Consider the following 10,878-nt stretch of genomic DNA (forward strand, 5'->3'; position numbering starts at 1 on the left):
CAATGTCCCCATTTTTTCTTTTAACATTCTTGTCATTCATATTGTCACCTAATTTATAAAGCTATAGTAAAGTAATACCCATCACCTATGTGAGGATTAAAATCATAAAATGGTTTCCTCTACAACCGGCACCTAATGGCAAGCATTCGAATTGGTTATGCGATTTGTAGTTTTGTTAAGCCCTGGGTGTTATGGTTGTAGGTATGGCAACTTGTGTTTTTGTGTATAAAAGCCAAAAAAGGCCTTTCTTTCTGCTTCTGAAATAATAGAAAACATCAATAGATGTCATGTTTCTGAGGTTTAAACCTCAGTGTTGAAGTAAGGTTTTTCGCCAGATACAGTGTGCGCTGCTCATTTGCAAAAGAAACACAAATTTTTTAAATTTGTCTATTTGGCCTTGATAACTAAACTTTTTGATGTTTCATTTGTAGCCTATTTATTCCCAAATAGCTTGAGTCCTGAAATTCTGATGACCCTCTTTGTCAACACCCACATTCACGCGATTGATGAAGTCTTGGTGTATTGAATAATTAAATACTTTCCTTCTCAACGAAAAAATTTATACAGAATATTTGTTGCCCTGTAAATTAATACAGTTTTCTATTCATGTTGTAATTTTTATTAATGCACCGAAAACCTCTCCCTAACTGGTCCCTCTAGACTTTAATGCATGGTTCCCAACCCTTGGGAATCCGCTTCGGAATTGTCTTTCTTGTTGTATTATTAATATTTATAATTTATATTAATAATGTACATGATATTTTATTACTTGCTGCAAGCAGTTTCTTTTAATTCTTGATACTTTGCATATATATATATATAGGCCATGACCTCGCCTATATCATGTATAAAGCAGAAGCTGTTCTTAACTCTCTTAATTTCTATGTGTTGCTCATATATATTCTCTTAATTTCTTTGTGTTGCTCATGTATATTCTCTTAATTTCTTCGTGTTGCTCATATATATGTGACAACTGGAAATTACTAGAAAAGTAGCTAGGAATGTTAAATTGATTGACAAATGGTCATCTTTTTTTCCATGTAAGAATTAATTGACCAAAAATACGCAATTGGCGTTAAACAATTCATTGATATGGCGAAGGTCCATGCACCGGGTAAAGAATGCATAAGGTGTCCATGTAGGAGATGCCGAAATCGAACTTTCCATCCTATTGCTATGGTTGAGGATCACTTGTTCATCGTATGTATTGATCCATCTTATATGGAATGGATATTCCATGGTGAGGAGGAAACTTTGCTAGACGCCACATTTTTGGATGAAGAAGGTGATGATGCCTATAGCTACAAGGACTACATTGATGATGTAGACGAGATGTTAGATGACATCCGTGTGGGATCCTTCATGGATAATTCTGCTAGAACACCTAACAATTCAGACGCAAGGCCTTCACAACACACCTCTGATACTCCAATACACCCTAACTTCGACGAGTTGCTTGATGACGCAAGAAAGCCACTTTATCCAAACTGCACAGAGTTCTCAAAGCTATCATTCATAGTCAAGTTGCTTCACATAAAGACAATTGGTGGTTGGACTGTGAAGTCGTTTGACATGGTTATAAAGCTTTTGCAAGCAGCATTTCCACATGCCCTATTCCCTGCCTTATATAACGAGGCTTGCCGCTTACAACGTGGTTTGGGCTTCAGTTATACGAAGATACATGTATTGCCAAATGATTGTGCCTTGTTCTAGAAGGATCATGCTGATAAAGATGAATGCCCTAAATGTAATGCATCTAGGTGGGCCTTAAGCACAACTAACCAACAAAGGATACCTCAAAAAGTCCTCCGATATTTTTCTTTGAAGCCGCAGTTTCAAAGGCTGTTTATGTCAAAGAAGATTGCCCAAGCCATGAGATGGCATGTAGAAGAGCGTGTTGACGATCCCAACTTCATGAGACATCCAGCTGATTCTAGGGTATGGAAAGACTTTGATAAAAAACATGATTGGTTTGCCCAAGATCCTTGTAATGTCAGACTTGGTCTAGCAAGTGATGGGTTCAACCCATTCAATAACATGAGCAAACCGTACAGCATTTGGCCAGTGCTACTTGTGCTTTACAACTTGCCCCCTTGGTCATGCATTAAACATCCATACTTGATGATGTCATTGTTAATCCCTAGACCAAAGGCACCGGAAAAATGATATTGATGTGTTCCTGTGTCCCCGAATAGATGAGTTGAGAGAATTATGGGAAAAGGGAATTCGTACATATGATGCATACAAACGAGAATCATTTTAGCTGAGAGAAGCATTGCTCTGGACCATCAATGATTTTCCTGCATATGCAAATCTTTCAGGCTGGAGCACAAAGGGTAAGATGGCATGCCCTACATGTAACTTAGAAACAGATTCATTGTGGCTTGTGCATGGCCGAAAGCATTGTTATATGGGTCATCGTAGGTGGTTGGTGCCAGATCACAGTTGGAGAAGAAAAAAAATGCTTTTAATAGTAAGGAGGAACACCATCTTCAACCTATAATGAAAGCGAGACAAGTTTTAATGGAGCAATTACATGAGGTCTCAAACATGCAGTTTGGTAAATCAACAAATAAGAGGAAACGTACGCCCAATGAACTTAATTGGACAAAAAAAAAGTATCTTCTTTGAGCTTCCTTACTGGTTAGATTTGGGATTGCGACATAACTTGGACATCATGCATATTGAAAAAAATATTTGTGATTCATTCCTGGGAACCTTGATGAATATTGAAGGCAAAAGTAAGGACACCGCCAATGCGCGTAGGGATTTGGAAGATCTTGGACTAAGGAAAGAATTACACTTACAGCATGATGGTAATCATACTTTTATGAGTCTTGCATGTTACATGCTAAATGTTACTGAGCGAAGGAGTTTTTGTGCACGTCTGTCAGAAGTCAAATTTCCGGATGGTTTTGCCTCAAATATTGCCCTGTGTGTCAACTTTACTGAAGGAAAAATCATGGGAATGAAGAGCCATGATTGTCATATCTTCATGCAATATTTGTTGCCGGTTGTTATTGGTGGGTACCTACGACCAGATATTAGGGGAGCTTTAATAGAGTTTTGCTCCTTTTTCAAAGAATTATGTTCACGAACACTAGACATAACAGTGTTGAAACGGCTTCAAGCTAATATCCCCATCATTATTTGCAAATTAGAAATGATATACCCACCTGCATTTTTTGATATCATGGTGCACCTTGCCATTCATCTGCCAGATGAGGCATTGCTAGCAGGACCTGTTCAGTATAGGTGAATGTACCCTTTCGAGAGGTATTTGGGTAAGTTCAAGGGGTATGTCCGCAACAGAGCTCGTCCAGAAGGCTCAATTGTTGAGGCATATGTTCATGTCAAGTGCTTGACATTTTGCTCTATGTACCTTAATGATATCGAGACTAGACATAACCGAGATGAACGAAATAGTGACTTCATTGGGCAAACCACCTGAGAGCCAAGTTTATCTATTTTCAACCAAAAGGTTCACCCGTTAGGGGCAGCAAGAATGACAAAATTACCCGATGCACTGTTGGCCAAGGCCGAGTGGTACATCCTTAATAATTGCGCAAAGATAGTTAAGCATTTTAATAAGTTATATTGTAAGTGGATAACTTATTAACGCATTTGGTTTTTGTAGTGATCACTATAACAAAATCCAAGAAGAGGACCCCAGTAACATTGAGCGTAGGCACCAAAGTCAATTCCCAACGTGGTTCAAAACACGCGTAAGATTTCCCTTTTTCACTAGCAAAAAATATCCCTTTCCAAAACCTTCGAATTTCTTTGGCAATTTCTCATTTGTCAAATGTAATTATTAGATCGCTGAGTTGCATACTAAGACTCCCCCAGAGGTTACCGATGACATATATGCATTAGCATGTGGTCCAGATCAAGTAGTCACATCATATGCTGGTTGTATAATGAATGGAATTCGGTTTCACACGAAGGAGCTCGAAGGACGTCGTCGCACCCAAAACAGTGGGGTGGTTGTTCATGCCAACCATGAAGGAATGCCAATTGACTTCTACGGTGTGTTGCAGGACATCATAGAATTACGCTATATGGGTTGGCGTAAGTGTTTTTTGTTTAAATGTGATTGGTGGGACATTGGCGACACGAGAAGGGGGATACACATTGGGGATCACTTCACGAGTGTCAATACTTCTAGGCAATGGTATAAAGATCTTTCGCTCTAGCATGTCAAGTGTTGCAAGTGTTTTATATAAAAGACCCGACTTTGGGGGGAAGTTGGCACACAGTACACAAGATAACAAATATGAATGTTTACAATATTCGGCACAAGACTGAGGACTTGCATGAACTTGATGATGAATCCGACGTTGAAACAGAAGATTAGAGTGATAATGATGTTATCCACTATGCTACTGTTAATGAAACTAATCCAGGCATGCTCAATCCACTGACCCGAGTAAATGAAGACCACTTGCCCATTGATCCATCAACATTGTCACCAGAGCAATTGGCTGAAGAAAGTGATGATAAGGCCTTCATTGATGATGAAAACATTAATGACGCTTTTCAGATGGAGAACATAGATGAGGGGGATAGCGATGGTAATGAATGAAAACCTCATTTTCATTATGCATTAGATTGTTGGTGATGATTTATCTTATCCTATTTTAATGATAAGGGTTTCTCAACTTATATTTATAATGTTAAGCACTTCAACATATATAGCTAAGTCGGTTATTAAATAATGTACCAGACTTTGGATTCCACCATACATGCAAATAGATTCATGAGGATTTCATACACATTTGCTTTTTATTATTCTGTTATAGTACTATTAATTCACCATCATAAAGGTATATATTTACTTTTGGATTTATATTGCTGACTGACTTGGGAATTATTTCATCTGTTTGCAGACAGCGCGTGAATTTACTCATTGGGAGATCATCTCCACACTTCAAGAAAGCTTGTGTGAAGGCATTATTTCGATATAGTGTGGCCACTGTCTGTATGCTTTCTTTACTTTAACTTGCAATGCTAAAAAATGGTTCTCAACAAGTACTGTTCCTTTTGATATAGAATTAAAGTTTCCAATATAGGAATGCCTTGCATTTCAGAAACCAAATTTAAATTACATGAATTAAATTATTAAAGACTCCAACCATCACATTCTTTTAACAATTAATGCCTTCTACACGAGTAATAGGGGAGCAACCCAATACACATGATTTATACAACTACATATCAATCACTACAACCTATCATCCAAATCACATGAGAACAACTAAATTCAAGTCATGAATTTAGTAAGGTACAGATGATAGTGCTATTGAATGAAAAATCGAATATGAGACAATATTAAAATGTACTAATGATGTAACTTTATAATACCAACAATGGAAGTTGGAGAGTACAATTGTTCACAGCTTTAGCTGACTGTTAGTTTGCTTGAACTCTAGTAGGTGAATGGTAGTTAAATGCAGCAAGGTATCTACAAATGGACCACATTGAGCAGTCCATACAAGTAGTTTCTGACTTCGATAACAACTTGAAAGCACCAGCAACATATTCAAAATTTAGTCACTATTCAAATTGTGATTTCAATAATTTTGTGCTTGGGTCTAAAATATACATGGTTGAACCAGACCCATCAATTTACTTTTCTTTTATATGGGTTGGTATGGATTTCTAGGCTGTCCATCATGTCCATCAAATTCTTACATGAATCCAATGTAGACAATTCTCAATATAACATGGGTATCTCTAAAGATTTAGTTGTCACATCTAGTTAAAAGAAATAGAATATTTCCACCAAATATTCACCATTCTGGTACATAGAAACAATTGTTTGGTCTGGAGGACAGTTGCTTAACATGAATTACAAATCCACACCATTCCAAACATTAACGGTGGTAAGGTCAATTTCAAACTGTCCTTACCACTATTTTTCAGACCCAAGTAATTGTATGGCACATGATTTGAGGGAGCATTTAAAATCCACTTGAAGTGTCTAAACTTACCACTTAAAATACAATGGGTATCTCGATGATAGTAGAGCTGAATGTGAGTATAGATATGTTTGCCATCTCCCATGTAATACCATTTTTATTGCTGCATTGGGCAATAATGATGATATATTGAAAGGTTTGAGGCCTATGCTATTTAGGGAATAAGTTTACAGTTTGTTATAAGACAAATGGTGGAAATTATATACCAACTTTGTCAAAGCAGAAGCCAAATATAAAGTGAATGAACGACAATATGTAATTGTGGAAATGTACATGCTTAGATTAAATAAAGAAATTTAGAAAGTGTGGATAATTAATGCATGAAAAGTTAACATGGAACAGATGGTATATTTTAGAATATTTTGCACTCATCAATTGCGTAAAAGGGAATGAATGGGACATGTTAAAAGGAAGGCATAAACCAATACAGATAAGAGGCCACCAACGACGACATTCATACCAGACTCCACCAAAAAATCTCACTCAAAGCAAATGAAACAATTGTAACCCATCAAGTAAAGCACAATAACTTGGGAATTGTGTTCGTTGCTTGGCCATAAAATTGGAAAAATCTGCCAAGATTCATCCCTGTGCATCCAGAATAATTCCTAATTCACCACCCGGCATCCCGAGATTACCAGAAGATCCACCAGCTACATTGAGTTGTATGCATCTCACATCTAGCGCCATCCATATATGTTTTGGGTACAAATCTCATTCGTCGGTAATATTTTTGCCAAACGAAAGGACTATTTATATAATCTACCTTGAGAAAAAATTATAAATGTTTTTGGCAAACTAATTTCTACTTGTGTTTATGAATTTAATAAAATTCTAGTAAATTTTATTTAGTATAAAATACTAATGTATTTTACTTTACACACAAAGACATCAACAAACTTATTTTTTTGTAACAGTAAAGTGTTAAAAAGCTAATGTACGGAGTGAGTTAAAGCTTCCCCATTAAAGATTTTTACATGTCGTATAGTTTTAACGTTGATAATATATGAGCTATTTTAATAAATTAGAATTAAAATCCAGTGACCAAAACAGCCTGGCCAAAACTTTATGAAATTGGGTCCCACTATATTCTATTCATTTTCCAATACTTCCCCACGGTTGAACATGAAGATACATGTTGGGCAGAGAAATCAAGATTTATATGAAGGTGCATGTTATAGAAATGTTAATGTATTCTTTAATTGCATGTAGCTTTCTGTCATATACTTAACCTGTGTACAAAATAATGCCAGCTGTTACATGTTAAAGATATTTATCAAAGTAAAGAGTTTGGTGTGATAAAATGTTAATATAAAATTCAAGGTTGGCCCAGCCCTTAACAAGACCTTTGATGCCCCATATGCATCATAGAAAATATGAGATATGACCACATGCATGCTTCATGGATACGCGGGAAAGTAATATTTGGAAGAGGCGGGATTTTAAAGCCTGGAGAGTGGGTGAACTGGCGCCAGTCTATGAACTTTGAAGTGATAGAAGCTGTACATCAGTATTTCGTGGGTTCCAAAGGCCAGTCCATACAAGGTGCTCTGGGTTCCAGTAGGCAGAGTGATTAACAAGGAGATTTAGAAGTGGGTTTTGAATCTGCAGACCAAACTCCAAGTACGCACACCACAGTTTTTGCTAATACCACTTTTTCAACCATTTGGCTGAAGAACTAACCAATAAAGACAAGAAAATGTACATTTTTTGTAACCCTACAATCATCTTCTTGCCTTCATGGAGCAAAGACACACCTTCTTCATGGTTTTTCTGTGTGATATAACAATGGAAAAAATCTGGAAATTTTCCAGAGGCATATAGTTTACTAAATTTTTGAATGTTGACTCAGCAAGATAATTTTTCATATATGGCAGGAACTTTGACAGATATTTAGGTATGAAAATTGATACTGGGGTTTTAATATAAGGATTAATTAGAAGAAAATAGTAGAAAATATTTGCTTACATTATCGTTGTTATCATAGAAGCACCTTTTATGTACTTTGGCCATGTTGCTAAGTGTATGTGAACCCAAGGAGCAGCATCGTACCCGCTGGATGGTGTGTTGCAAACATCTCATTTTTACTTTATGTTTTGTTGTCAGAGTAGAGGGCTTCAGATCAAATATTTATGTTTTCACATCAGTTATAAAAAGTTGAAGTCATTTTTTTTTTAACAAAAAAATATACATGATAACTTACTTAATGTTTTTTACATTCACTTCCAAAGGGGAAGAGGCCAGAATGTTAATGATATTGTGATTATACAATGTCGTCTATGGGTTGAACATAAGTTGAAGTAAGAGTGTTCAATGGATTTGCATGTGATAAGTGGGTATTAATTGGTGACTAGTGAACAGTAGGTATAGTTATGCTATATGGGCAAGCTAAGATGGCATGGAATTACCAATTATTAAGAATAGATGACATGAGGTGTGTTAGGGCCCTGGAAAATTTGTAAAAATGTTGCTGTTTTTTGTGAAAAGCTGACTTGATGTGCAATAGCAAAGTGTTTTGTAATCTGAGGAGTCCATGTATATTTTCAATCACATTCACACAGTGATGTTAACTTACACAATGATGTTGGTGGGGAATTAGGAGTAGATAGTAATTATGAAAAAGCTAACACAACTTGGTATAGTGTTGATAACTATTTATGATTTGTATGTTAGATATTTCATGTTGATTGTTGTGTTGTAATTATAGGAGATACAACAATGGTGATTAGAGTAAAAAGAGGCCAGGGTCTTCGACACAGACGTCCGCTAATCGCATCAACCCCTATTGACAAAATTCCAGAATTGGTGCCTTCAACAAGGAGCCTAAGAGATGAGGAGGATCCCATAGGTGATGCCTCAACTGAAGCAGTACCAGAGGTGGGAGTAGAAGAGTCAAATCACGATGTACAACATGACGGCAATGAGGGGGATAACATGACAGGCTTGGCAGGTCACCAATATGATGTTCACCACATGTATCTTTAATAGTTTTGTTGTTTATAATCCTTAGCCATGATTCTATGTATTTAACGAGTTTATTAATGTCGTTAATACAGTTCCACCCATTAAAAAAGGAGGCCGAGGGCCTGCGAAGGGTACAACATTTGAAAGGTTGAGAAATTTTGATAAGATCCCTTTAAATATAAAGGATGGGCATAGGGGTCCATCATGCAAAAATGCCATTAGATTCAGTAGTTGAGTGAGCTGGATTATAAGAGTACATGCTGAAATGCGGCATGCTAGTTGGAGTGCAGTAGACGACAAGGAGAAGCACGAGCTCATAAATCGTGTTAGAGTAGGGGTTTAATATATCAGCCTAGTCATTATTATTTATGATTATGCATATGATTTTTATAGTGGACACGTGTATGTGAAATTGTACAATGCTTTGCAGGGTGATTTTGTCTTGGATGGGTCAAAAGATAATCATCGGGAGGCTGTCGTAAATGCACTCGCTGATTAGTACAATGCGTACCATTATGAAGTACATAAGCACTACCTTAAATATGCATCGCATAAGGAGGCAGTAGCTGGTCAGAGAGAGTAGGTGGAGCCACATGTTTGGGAGTGGCTATGTGATAGGTGGGCCAGCGGGACATTTGAGGTAAGTAAGAATAGTGTTATATCATGTTGACAAAACTGATTATTGTTTTATTATTGCTCTTATAGTTGTCATCAATATATATCTATTTTTGTTAAGACATTGAGCACCGGTGTTTAAGTGCATGACAATAAAGCTTTGGAATTCTCTCAGGAGCAGTCTCGTAGAAACACAAATAATAGGAAAAAATAGAAGGTCAAACATACTGGTGGAAGGAAATCATTTATCAGGATTATGGAAGAGAGGATAAGAACTGTAGTGTTTATAGTGTAAGCACTGATGTATTTTCTGTCCATACAATGTTTTTAAACCTTAATTAACATAAATTTTTAAATGAAGGGTGAGGAGACACTGAATATGATTGCATTTTACAAAGAAACGCATTGGTTTAGGCAGAAAGGGGAAATTCATCAATGCAGCGAGTGAACACAATTATGTGAGTTAGCTGATACAATTTCTCAGTCTAAAAAGGCCTTTCTTTAATGCATGGTTGACCTGCATGAAATGATATTTTTCTTCATGAAATTTCAGAATCTGATGGTAGAGAGGTTGAATGAGAAAGAAACTGAAGAGGTGCAGGATGCTGATGCTGCTGCTGATGTTTTCAAAGAGATCTTAGGGTAGAAATCTGGCTATGCACAAGGGCAGGGCCACTCAATCATTCCTGAGCCATCCCCTTTTATGCAAAACAACAAAGCATTTAAACGATTGGCCGAGGAGAATGTACGAAACAAGACTTTTGCAGACATTTACAAGACTCAACTAGAGTCACTTTTGGGTGATATGGCTGATTTGCGCAAATAGTTTTCTGAGCATGACAAAGTGCTAAACATGATAAACTCACAGTTGGAGTCAAATAGGGAGTCTCAACAAGAGACTCCAGGAGATGCATAGGCATCTCTTTCAGACTTCAAATTTTTGCAGTGTTGGGGATTTTTGTGTTTTTTGTTCCCCCTATGGAAATGGCAGTGTGTTAAATGTCAATGGTTAAGATGTGTATTGCGGGCAGGTAGGATGTGTTTTGACAGAAAGGGTGGGAGGTGGTTATATAAGTGGGCTTTTGTGCTGGGCATTGTAACTTGGTTTCTTCATGGAAGTAGGTTAAGGCAAATGTTTGGTGATGGAAGCAGCATCAAGTAATGGTTTTCACCATCAATATCAGTGAGTATCTTCTCATATAAAATGATAATTATGGTTTGTTGGGCTCTGTATATTCTGTACCTGAGTGGAAACACTTGAAATTGATCAAGTTTTGTTTTTATCCAGGGATATTGCTGCATGCATGTAGGTAGCTGC

The sequence above is a fragment of the Juglans regia genome, chromosome 4 (genome assembly GCF_001411555.2).
Source record: "Juglans regia cultivar Chandler chromosome 4, Walnut 2.0, whole genome shotgun sequence".
Lineage (NCBI taxonomy): Eukaryota > Viridiplantae > Streptophyta > Magnoliopsida > Fagales > Juglandaceae > Juglans > Juglans regia.